Here is a 12,827-nt window from a genome sequence, read left to right as displayed (position 1 = left end):
TCATTTCTGCACTCTTCTCCAACTCTCTCTGTCCTGTCTTTTCCTATCAGCTTGTAGCACTCCCTTTAGTATTTCTTGTAGTGCTGGTCTCTTATTCACAAACTCTCTCAGTGTCTGTTTGTCTGAAAATGTTTTAATCTCTCCCTCATTTTTGAAGGAAAGTTTTGCTGGATATAGAATTCTTGGTTGGCAGTTTTTCTCTTTCAGTATCTTAAATATATCATGCCACTGTCTTCTTGCCTCCATGGTTTCTGCAGAGAAATCTGTACATAGTCTTATCGACCTTCCATTGTATGTGATGGATTGCTTTTCTCTTGCTGCTTTCAGAATCCTCTCTTTGTCTTTGACATTGGACAATCTGACCAGTAAGTGTCTTGGAGTAGGTCTATTGGGATCTATTCTATTTGGGGTATGTTGTACTTCTTGAATCTCTAATTTTCTGTCTTTTATAAGAGTTGGGAAATTTTCAGTGAATATGTCTTCTATTACTCTTTCTGCCCCTTTTACCCTCTCTTCTCCTTCTGGGATACCCATAACACGTATATTTGTGCATTTCATGTTGTCACTCAGCTCCTTAAGACCCTGCTCATATTTTTCCATTTTTCTTCACCATCTGTTCTTTTGTGTGTATGAATTCGAATGACCTGTCTTCCAGTTCACTGATCCCTTCTTCTGCCTGTTCAACTCTACTGTTGTGTCCCTCCATTGTGTTTTTCATCTCCTCCATTGTGGCCTTCATTCCCATGAGTTCTGCCATTTGTTTTTTTAAGTTTATGAATTCTTCTTTATGGTCAGCCAGTGTCTTCTTTATATCCTTCAGCTCTTTTGGTATATCTTCCTTCATTTCATCAAATTTATTTAGCATTAGTTGCCTCCACTCCTGTGTCTCAGCTGAGCTATTAGTTTATTCCTTTGGCTGGTCCATGTTTTTGTGTTTCCTGGTATGGCTTGTTATCTTAAGTTGTCTAGGCATCTGATTTTCTTGATTAGTTTATTTTGGAGCTTGTTTTCTATCTTTTAACTAGTGGTTTTCTTGTTGGTTGGCTTTGTTCTCTGGCCTCTGTTATTCAGTTCAACTTATTCTAGACCTCTAACTTAGGTTCTATTTAGTTGATCAGAATTTTTCCCCTCTTGTTTTTTCTGTTTCTTGCTCTGCCTCTATGTAACCTTTTTGTGAGTGGGTCTCCTCAGATATGGTCGACCCTAGTCAGATTTTCCCAGTCTAGTGAGGCCCAGGTCTCATTGGGAGGGTATGGAGTTTTCCTGAGAATAAGACCCTCCTATGAGGCTTTTAGAATTGGTGCTTTTCCTCTCCTGTCCAGCAGGTGGCACTTGCCAGCCCTCAGCTCCCCCACCAGTGTAAGGAGGTATGTAGACTTTAGTTCTCCTGGTGACTCTGATCCTGTCGGGGGCATAGCTGACTGAAGCCGGAATCTGAATTCCAGCCCCTGGGGTCTGAGTTCCCAGAAGGAGGACTGCCAGTTGAGCTGGACTTCCCTCCACTCTCCCAATCCTCAGAACTCCAGTTGTCTCTCAGGGGCACTATTCCCTTCTCCCCTGTCCTCTTTGGGGCCTCTCCAGGTAGATTCCTTGGTCAGCAGTGTTCGCTGTGATCTCAGCTTTTACTCCAATTCCAAACTTGCGTCCAATGTGTGACTGGTTACTGGAGACCCCGAAAACACTGTTTCATATAGTTCTTGGGTAATTGCCAGCTGCTCTAGGGGAGAGACGAAATTCTGCTCCTCACCACTCCACCATCCATAAATAGCCTTTTTCCACAGTTTTTTAAAGGCAAACCTCCAAAGGCTGCAAAAGTCCTACAGCAGGACATGGGAACAGACCGGACCCACAGCAGAACCAACCGGGTCAAGGAAACGGCGGCGTTGGTGTGACCTGTATTTGATTTTTTAAAAAAGAGCTGACATTGAATTATTGGCCTGTTGGAATCCCTGCTCTTCCAGAATCACCCACGTTTACTCTATTATACACAAAGAGGCTGCCCATGAAGTCCTCAACCATCCCTCAGCTGGTTCATCAAAGAAAAGCCTCTTGCCATCCTGAGATAAACTTCCTAGTATTATTAAATGATAACTTTTAGTTTTGAGTTTTACAGAGAAAATGGACAGTTGTTGAAAAGACTCAAATAATTATTTCTCCAAGTAAAGTTTCTCTTTTAATAAAGGCTTCTGCTGGAGACAGTGGAAGATCCTTGACGCTTCCTGAAGCAGATATACTTACTTGAATCCTTAAGCTGACAGCACAGTTTGGTTTAGTACTCTCATAACTGTCCCTAGAACAAGTTCAGGTGCTGCTTTATCACTCCATGAAACTCAGACTCACGAAGTTTATATTCCCGTCTCTGGAAAAGGCATTATCATCTAATTCCATGGCTCTCAGCAAAGGACCAGACAGCTTTTGGAATCTCAAAACATAAAAGATGAATTGAGGGACATATTAATTATTTGGGAGTTTCTCCTGCATTTGAGATGCTTATAATCTCAGGAGATGCTTCCCAGCAATGACATATCCGTGTGCTGCAAAGACCAAAGTGGTTGCTCCAGTTTTTTCTTTCCCCCAGAACTCCTTATTCCAGGGCCAATCTAGTGTAAGGGGAAACTGGACTAATCTGAGTGGCAGCCAAGTGCCCTCTTGCCTGAGATGCAGGTACCTCCATCTCCCTCCAAATGGGCCATAACAAACTCAACAACTGGCCTGAAGAACTGATAAGAGAGTAAACTTACCTAGAAGCAGGAGAAACAGCTGGCCTCACTGGACCTGGATTAATATGAGTGGCTGAGTCCAAAAAGATGACATTGTGAGCTAATTTTATAAGCCTGCATTAATGATAGTTGTCTTGTTTCTAACCTGGGCTAGCGTGTAAATGTAAATGTAAATGTAAATGTAGGCAAGTTACATACCTTTGTCACACCTGTGCCACTCTTAATTATTTCACATATTTCATTGTGATCCTTGGGAAAAAGCCTCATGTGAACTTTGGTCTAGTGGCACATGAAGATTCATGACTCTTAAGTCCTAAACCCATCCATTCTTTTAAAGTGCATAATTCAGTGGGTTTTAATAGATTAATAGTAATGCAACCATCACCACAGTCAATTTTAGAACATTTCATCACCCCACAAAGACACCTCCCCTACCCTTTAGCAGTCACTCCTCATTTCTCCCCAACCCCACTTCCCAATCCAACCCTGGGCAACCATAAATCTACTTACTGTCTCCATAGATTTGCCTATTCTGATATTTCATATACATGGAATCATACAATATTTGGCAAAATGTTTTCAAGTTTCAGTCTTGTTGTAGTATGTATCAGTACTTTATTTTTTTTTATTACCAAATAATATTTCATTTTATGGATATACCATATTTTATTTATTCCTTCATCAGTAAATAGACATTTGGGTTATTCTCACTTTTTGGCTATTATGAATATTATGAGTATTTGTGCTATGATCATTTGGATACAAATTTTTGAGTGAACATGTATTTTCATTTCTACTGGGTATATACCTAGCAGTGAATTTGCTGGGAAGTGTGGTAACTCTATGTTTAACTTTCTGAGGAACTACCAAACTCTTTTCCATAGTGACAATATCATTTTACATTCCCACTAGCAAAGTTCCAGTTTCTCCACATCATCTCCAACACTTGTAATCTGTTGTTTTTGATTATAGACATCTGCTGGGTACGAGGTAGTATCTCATCGTGGTTTTGATTTGCATATCCCATCTGACTAATGATCTTGAACATCTTCATATATTTATTGGCCATTTGTATATCTTCTTTGGAGAAATGGCTATTCAAATTCTTTGCCCATTTTCTAATTGGGTCATTTGTCTTTTTGTTGTTGAGTTGTTAGAGTTCTGTCTGTATTTTGGTTACAAGTTCCTTGTCAGATATATGATTTGCAAACATTTTCTTCCATTGCATTGGTTATCTTTTTACTTTCTTGGTGGTGTCCTTTGAAGCACACACATTTTTAATTTTTAAGTCCGATCCAACTTTAAAAATTTTGTTTGTATAGACTTTTGGTGTCATATCTATAAAACCATTGCTTAATCCCAGATCATTAACTTTTACTCCTATGTTTTCTTCTAAGAGTTTTATAGTTCTAGCTCTCACATTTAGGTCTATAGTTCACTGTGAGTTAATTTTTGTGCATGGTGTGAGGTAAGGGTCCAAATTCATTCCTTTGCATGGAGCTAGCTGGAGGTCCAAGCACCATCTGTTGAAAAGGCTATTCTTTCCCATTGAATTGTCTTGGAACCCTTGTTGAAAGTCAATTTATCATAAATATAATGGTTTATTTATGGACCCTCAATTCTAGTCCATTGATCTATTTATCTATCCTATGCCAGTGTCACATTGTCTTGATTATTGTAGCTTTTTATTAAGTTTTGAAATTGGAAAAAATCTTCCAATTTTGTTCTTATTTTTAAGGATTGTTTTGGCTATTTTGGGTTCCTTGCATTTCCACATGAAGTTTAGTATCCACTTGACAATGTCTGCCAAAAAAAAAAAAAAAGGCAGCTGGAATTTTGACAGGGATTGCTTTGAATCTGTAGATCAATTTGGGGAGTATTGCCTTCTTAACAATTTTAAGGCTTCTGATCCATGAACATTGGATATCTTTCCATTTATTTAGGACTTTTAAATTTTCTTTCAGCACATTTTCTGCTTTTCAGAGCATAAGTTTTGCTTATACTTTTGTTAAATTTATTGCTAGGTATTTCTTTCTTTTTGATGGTATTGTAAATGGAATTGTGTTCTTAATTTCATTTTTAGGTTGTTTACCACTAGTGTATAGAAATACAATTGATTTTTTTATTGTACAATTGATTTTTGAGATGAGAAGAAACCTAGTGACTTGGCTAGACTATTTCAGTGAACACTTTCCCCCCCTGCAGTCACTCTGATGTCACTCCTCAGAGGGTGCAGCCCTGGGCAGGTACAGTTACCCTGGGATGACAGAGGTTTGAGAAGGGCTCTCTTTGTCCCTTTCCCTGATATCTTTATTAAGCTGTTTTCCTGTTGGTATCACACTCACCTCTTGGCCTCTGCTATTTGCTCTATTGTTTTTGACACTAACATGGGGCACAAATTGTTCCACAGTTCAATTCTATCAAATTTGGGCCTTTTAAAGGGGTAGTATTTTAGGCCAGTCTTTGAGGTTTACTCTAATCCAAGAGGATTCTTCTTAGCTGCTTCTTTTCCTGGTTCTCTCTGGTAAACTTTTAACTAGTCTATAATTTACCTTGCTACTCTTATAGGGTTACAAACCACCTCTTAATTGCTTACCACCAAAATCTTTATTGTTTTTGATATTGCCTTCAGGCTTGACTTCCCCATGCTCTGTTCCAAATAAAGTCTGTTCCCTTGGGGAGGGCTTTGGAGCTCTCTATCTCTGACTCTTCCCCTGGGAAAACACCTCTGCAACACTGCTAAGTAGGAGTAGTAGCCTCTGGTCTTCTTGGCATGCCTCTTGTAGCCTAGACTTCTGCCCTATGGGAGGGCTGCGGTGAGGGTGATCAGCGACCTTGTATTTTTGGCCAGCTGTGCCTTGGATAGAATTTCTGTCATAAGAGTGGATGGAGGATAAGAGCTCCAGACTTCTCAGGTGCTCTTGCCTGGAATAGAGCTTCTGCAGCATAGACCTGGGGAGGTGGGAGTGGGGATGAGAAATGCTGATGGTCTGCTTCTTCTAGGGAGATGCTGTAGCCCTAAACTGAGATCTAGGCAGAGAGGGAGCCTGTGTTCTTGGTTGCACTCACCCAGAGTGAAGGAGGTGGGTTGTGGCTCAGATGCCACAGGCTCACCACTCTTACTGAGATTTAGTAAACTGTCTTGAATGAATATATATTTTTTTCATTTGTGGTATGTCCTTAGGACAATTTCCAGTCTTTAAATTGCTTTTGTTTTATCAATGCTCACCAGTCAATTACGGTTGCTTTGCTGGGTAGTGGGTCCATGGAGCACCTCACACTGCCTTTCTGGAAGTTGAGTCCCATTTGGGTAATTCATAATGAAGATTTTTGCTTCTTATATACTTGGCTGTAAAATAGCTTATACTGGCATAATGGATATACAGTTGGCTATGAATTATCAAGAAAGTTTTCACAACAGTATTTGCAAGTTTATAAGGAGTGGATTAAGAGAACCAGTGGAAGCTGAGAGTGGTTGACTCTCAAACTTCAGATTGTCTCTCAAATTCTAGAATGTCCATGCATTTGGTTTGACAAGCCACTCTTAGTTTATTATTAATAAATTGTTGTTGTTGCTCTAGCAATCTATGCATGGATCTAAAAAGTTCAAGAGCAAAAATGACCATGAATTCCTTAATTTTTGATTCAAAAGGATTGCTGAACCACAGCTTTCTCAATTCCTCAGATACATTTATTTGGTCTTTGGAGGCTGAGATCTACATTTGACAATTTCGAAAATTCTTTATTTGATGTAAAATTTGATTTTGGGCTGGGTTCACATGTGAATTGCCAACAGGTTGTATGTTATTTTAGTTGAAACAGATCTAGAACCTAACTCATATCTAAGACCCTTTCCTATCTATTCCACCACCTCCTCCACCCCCAGGCAAAGTTGACTGTCCATTTCTTCTTAAGTGTAGAAGTCTGACTACTTAGAAGAAAAAGTTAAAATGTATTCCTTGTTGGAAATTCTTCACTTTTTTTCCTGTTGACTTTGTGTGTAGTATTTATTGCCTGAAGTAGCTTATGGGCAAAAAGTATTGTATAAGAGCATGAAACTAGACAAAGATGAATATTTAAGAATGAATCCATGGACATCCCAGTGGTATTTCTCTCAAAAGTTATTAGCAAACTACACAGAGGTAAATAATGAAAAGTAATTAGCAAAGTAGTATTCTCTTTTGTTAGGGAAAGTTGCGATAACAAAAGTTTGGCTTGTGTTGAGTGAAACATCTTACTTTCCAACATAGTAAAAGGCAAATGGAAAAACCCATTCAATTCTTAAAATGTTAATACAGTTAAATAATAAACTGATGAATTTCATTAAAGCTTGGTATAAAATCTTGTTCCCCTCACAAAGACAGGAATTCCATCCTACTAAAGCTACTTCATAGTTCAAGCAGATATTCTGGAAGATGCTTACCTTCCCATTGCGTGTATCTCCCTGTGGCTTAGGTGAGCTCTGATGATTTGGCTCCTCTGGGCTGCTGCGAGCTTGCCACTGCACCGGGAGGCTCCAAGCCTCCTGGAGTTAGGTGTTCGGCCCCGCCCTCCGCACTGTTGCTGAAACTCCAATTCTGCCAGACTGATTCCGGTGATTAATTATTGACAGAAGGAAAACACTCCCACGCAAACTTGCGTCCAACCTCACTGCTCCCACTCCCCTCCCCCCTTGCTCCACGGTCCCAACTTCCCTCTCACTGCCACTCTCAGTTGTGGGCGATTAGGTTTGTCCTCGGAGGAATGCAGCTCGGCGACTTCCGCATTTTTAAATTTGGTTTTCTGCAGTTCCTTAGCACTTCTCAAGGGACCAGCTTCTCAAGAGGGGGCGCTTTCAGGTCCAGGGGAAGCCCAGGTTCCGAAAGCAACAGAGGAGGCTAAGGCGTCGCTGTCACCTTCGGCTGCTGCAGTAAAACCCCGAGCCGAGGCGGGGATGGGGAGGAGGGGATAGGAAGACGCCCTCCCTCCCCCCGCTCGGGCTGGGAGCCCCGACACTTCCAAAGGGGCACGTCCTTTGGAGGGGCAGATAAACAAGAGGTTCCAAGGTGGGAGCTTTGGGGCTTTAGCCTAAGTCGTTAAATTGCCCAGGGAAACCCTGCGTCCAGCATCCATCTATCTGCAGACTTCGGCAAGAGGGCCAAGCCCGGGCGTACGCTGAGCAGGACTGCGGTGTGAAACTCAGCATCAGGCTGCCAAGTGAACCCAGGGCTCCAGGCCCGGGCTGCAGCCCGCCGAGCAGGCATCCCACCGGATTTGTTTGTCAAAAACCGAAGAAAGCAAACCCTTTAAGCATTGATAGCTAATTTTGGTGCCTTTGAACATGCGAAACGCCTCTCGCAGCCTCACTCCCTCCCCTGCTCCCTTATCACACCCCCTCACCTACCCCCCCACCCCCCTGGCCGGGAGGCTAGTCGTTTAAAAGCTGGACTACCCCAGGGAATCAGATGAAAGGATCGTGCCCGGGGAACTTGTGTGTGCTCACTCACAAGTGAAAAGAATTAATTTGGGCCCGGACTGCGGCAGGAAGGAAACTGGGGTAAAAGGGCTCGGTTGCGGCTTGGTGGTGCAGAGAGCGCGCGGCGCCGGCTCGCGCGAATCCACGGGCTGGTGTGCCCTGCGCTTACGCTCCGCGCTCAATTATCTTCCCCAGGAGGCGCCGCGCAGGGAAGAGCGTCTTCCCTGGAAACCTGCATGCAAAACAACATTCATCCCTTCTCAACCGAGGACAAGTTTGCTTAGATTTAACGCCGCAGTTGCTTGCTTAGAGCTCAGAGACTTTGAAGTCCCCTGCCCTGGTATCCCGGTGGCCGAGACTCTTCTTGCCCGACACCCAGGGGCGAAAGCTTCTTTTAATTAATGAGCATTTAGGCAGCTTCTGCCAGTCAGCCCCCACTGCCGAAAGAGTAAGCACTGCACATGCTCGGTCAGGGATAATGGTGCTGAAGCGCGAATTTTAGCTGCTGGCAGGTTTCTGTTTATTTTCAAGACACTCCAGCAGTTCCAAGCTGCAGGGGCTGGTGCTACCAAGAGGGAGACTCACGTTATTAGTTTGTGGTTTCCCCGTGCAGAAGGGAGGGTGCCCCTAAAGAAAGCCAACGGTGCTTGAGCTCAGGGAAGGGAACCAATAGGAACTGAGCACCTGCTTGGAGCCCGTGTTTGTCATTGAACATTGCTATGTTTTCGCTCTGCTCCTATTTCTAAATACTGGTAACCACCGCTAGCATTTTTTCATTTATTTATCTCTTTTCTGTTGTTCACATCCCTGATCTCTTGGCTTCTCCTGACACATCGTGTATTGTTGGCAAGGCAGTGTGATCATCTCCATTTGAGAGACAGGCAAATAGAACCCCCTAGAAGCAACTTCCTCAGGATCACCAAGCCAGTTTTTTTGTGTGTGGATTAATGGTCTTTATACTAGTTTCTAAACCTTATTATTCATTATCTAGTTGTTTTCCCACTGATTCATGCCCCTCCTCACCAGCCATACACTGTGCTTATATGTTTGTGCAACTGTAGAAATGGGTTTTACTCCTCCCTGCCAAAGACTTGTGAAATGGATAGGAGACTCTGCAACTATTCCACTGGAGTGGGTAGAAACTGGTATAGCTGGCAGAAGAATGCAGCCCTTTAAAAATAATCTTAAATGGCATATATGTAATGTAACCACGCAGAGACACTCCTTTATATATAAAAGTCATGTTTATGACCCAGAAAGGATGTTTGGAATGTCTCTGGAGTTTAGAGTATCAGGAAGGAAAAAAGACCTGATTTGAGAATCCACTTAAAATGACCATCTGCTGAGATGACCTTACCCCTCCGGGACCTAGACCAACAGCCTGAAGTTTGAGTTTTCTCAAGCCTGCAAACCTGACCAGGGTGGCACGGTGGAAAGAATAAGGACTTTGTTCAAATCTCAGCTCTTTTACTAACCAGTTCTGTAGTCTGAGACAAATTACTTAGTCTCTCCACAGCCTGGTTTTCTCACCTATGAAGAGGAATAATACTGACTCCATAGGGTTCTTTTGACAATTAAATGAAATGCTGTGTACAAAGGTACTTAGTATATAATTTTCTCTCTCTCCCGCCACCCCCGCATCTTCTCTAAATACCATCTTTTAGGAACTTCAGTTTTGTCCAATCTCATTTTTCCTACTTTGTCAGTTGAAACCTACCTTCCTTCTCTTCCTTTCAGTGACCCACCCTCCTCCTTCATGACTCCAGCAGTCAAAGAGACCCAAGCATCACCACTGAGCACCTTTGGGATGCTTTGGAAAGAACCCCCTCCAACTATAAGTAACACGTCCCCTATTTTATAAGGTGGTAGATAACAAAAGCAGGCCTGCCTCTTCCTCCTTTTTCCCTTCCTCTTTCCTTCTTTCCCTCCCTTTTCATTTAGCACATTTTTTGAGCTTCTCTGTGGCTGTGCTCTGCTAGGGTGAGTGGCACTGCTCCAACTTACCAATTCCATTTAACAGATATGCAAACGCTAAGGCTGAAGTCTTCCATCATGGAAAGACCCTGAAACATTCTAGAAGAAAATGTTGGAATAAAAATCATATTAATAATGAGAGTCAGTAGTTTGGTCCTGGCTGTCCCCAGTAATCATTAACAAATGTATAAGACTTGTCATAATAGGAAATTCTTAATAATTCAAATCATGATAAGACAATTCGTGCCCTTAAAATACTACCACTCCCCCACAAGAACAATCCAGAAACTCCAGGATGAGCAGTAAGACCAGTTTAACAAAAGATTTTCTGCAGCATCTACTCTAAAGCAACCTGAAACACTGTTTTTACTTACAGTGTTCCTTTTGGTTTGGTTACATCTATTTGGGAAAGACAAAGAAGACAATGAAAAGTCAACAGAGGCAAGAGAAAAGAATAAAGCTCGACCTACCTATATCAGCAATATCTCCCCTCCCCTATCAACTCTTACCCTCTTTTACTGATTTTATCAGGCGGGAAAAAAAGAAAATCAGTAATAGATGTGGACATTTAAAAACAAGAACAGAAATTTAAGGCAAATTTTATTTACTTCTTTCTGGTTTGCTTTCACAATATGCAGATTAGCCTTTCCTTATTTCTTGTAAGCTTTGTTATATTAGTACTCTTTATTTTTATGGTAGCATAAAAACACTACTACTCTCCCAGAGTAGCACTCTTCTTAATTGTAGAGTTCTAAAGGTATTTGAAGGAAGTGTCATGTAAGGGAGCTTAAGGGTTTAAGGGTTCTGGTCTTTACTCGGTCACCAATTGGCTATATACTTTTGGCTAACTTGGCTGACTTCTCCAAGTCTCTCTTCAATTATTGTAAAATGAGGTGGTTGGACTCAACTGTTTCTAACCTTCTTTAATTCCTCCTATGTGATCACGTCCACTCACAACTCTTTTTACTATAGGTAATTATGCCCACAGTCCTACTTTTCAATCTAATCAACTACAGTGTGCATGTGTTAAGAAAGAGTATATACAATCACCAGAAAAGTATGACACAGCTTGTTGGAGTCTTAATCTTGCTAAATAATTTGGAGGTCAAAAATCAAATTATTTTATATTTTATTATTTTATACTTGGGTGACGTAAAACATTATGTTTATATTGAACAATTACAGTTACATTTTGGAGTAATCATTCATTTAATTCATTTATTCTAGACCCATTATTTAAGCTCTGCCTATGTAGCAGGTTTGTTGCAGGTGCCTTGTATAAAGATTCCCATAAATTTTATGATAAAAAATTCTGGTACAAAAATGCTTCCACCCTAAGAGAACTGCTTTAGCATCCTGATGAAAAGTATTTGTTCATTTTAATGAAAATGTCCAGGGTAGCACAGTTGTAGGGTGAAAGAACATGTACTTTCTGACAATGTTTTATCTTTACAACTGGTTTTGAGCTATAGCTTCACTTCTCACTTTATTTTATTTATTCCTCATTCCTGCAGTACAGTCAAGAAACTCATAATTTGACTGGTGGGGAAGATTCATATCTGTAAACAAGCTATTTCAGATAGCTTGTGTAGTACACTATGTGTACATCTCATTAGGTAGTCCATAGTTTTGAGTACACTATACCTCAGTACTTGGAGTACCCTGATACTAGCCATCATTCCCAGTCCTGGGAAAAAAAGTTTTCTGGTAGTAGTAACTGGATTTGGTAACTAGTAAACCAAGACAGAAGTGTTAATGATTGGCCTTAAACACAACTTGAAAGGATCTGTGGTTGAACTGTTGAAACTTGGCAATACAACATTTGCTCAAGAATTTGAAATTTCATTTACTATGATCTTTATTCAGATCTGGCATGCTGAATAGTTGCAGAGGAGAGCATCCACGCTAGCAGCAAAAATGTTGAAATCATATTTTCCTTCTAAAGTTTGTTTTTCTTTATTGGAAAAGTTAGTACCATTAATCAGTTGTCAATAGGATTTAAAGAAATGTTATTTCTGATTTTTAAAGTGACATACCAGTTGGAAGGAAATGTAAAATCTTTAGAGATATATATAAAAGAAAACAGAAATCATTCAAAACTTATCCAGAAATAACCACTGTTAATATCAGATGTACTACTTTTTACATAATTTAGATCATAGTGTGCATAAAATTTTACGTCTTGCCTTTTCACTCCAATATAAAATACTTTATGTAGGTATTATTTTTAATGGTTATATAGTATCCTATCAAAGTATTATCATAATTTGCATAGTCATTCCCCTATGGTTGCAAATATTAAAGTTGTGTTTATTTTTTTCTATTATAAATGATGCTGTAATATTTTGTTGTTGAATTGTTCTTACCTTTTATGTGATGTTTTTGTCAAATTATTCACACTCTCATGTTGCGCTTTTATGTCCAGCCATGTGTCAGTGTATTAGTTAGTTACCTGGGCTTACAGATTGGCCTCTGTGCCTGCATAACCAAACCATATCATGGTTAAATCTGGAAAAAATTACTTGAACAAATTACTAGAAAACATTAATCAACTAAAGTAACCAGTATCAGTTTCCTTCTATCTAGTGTAAGGAAAGCCCTTCTACTAATCTTATGTTTGCCCTTGCTTTCTCAGAATATGTGGGTGATTCTGTTTTTCTGTAAAATGGAGAACATTT

General features: G+C 40.5%; 1 protein-coding gene and 1 pseudogene across 1 annotated transcript in view; both read right to left on the bottom strand.

Annotated features, from left to right (window-relative positions):
• The window catches only part of LOC119527335 (serine palmitoyltransferase small subunit B), a 53,540-nt gene extending 46,157 nt beyond the window's left edge, over nucleotides 1–7,383 (bottom strand). Inside the window, exon 1 of the mRNA XM_037827246.1 lies at nucleotides 7,144–7,383. The gene's annotated coding sequence lies outside the window, so the exon portion shown is untranslated. The remainder of the gene's footprint in view (nucleotides 1–7,143) is intronic.
• Nucleotides 7,384–7,394: 11 nt separating this feature from the next.
• LOC119524367 lies at nucleotides 7,395–9,933 on the bottom strand (annotated as a pseudogene).
• Nucleotides 9,934–12,827: the final 2,894 nt, after the last annotated feature.

Source organism: Choloepus didactylus, chromosome 1, assembly GCF_015220235.1.
Source record: "Choloepus didactylus isolate mChoDid1 chromosome 1, mChoDid1.pri, whole genome shotgun sequence".
Taxonomy (NCBI): Eukaryota; Metazoa; Chordata; class Mammalia; order Pilosa; family Megalonychidae; genus Choloepus; species Choloepus didactylus.
The sequence above is the reverse complement of the archived record's forward strand: the minus strand, read 5'-3'. Positions and strand labels throughout refer to the sequence as shown.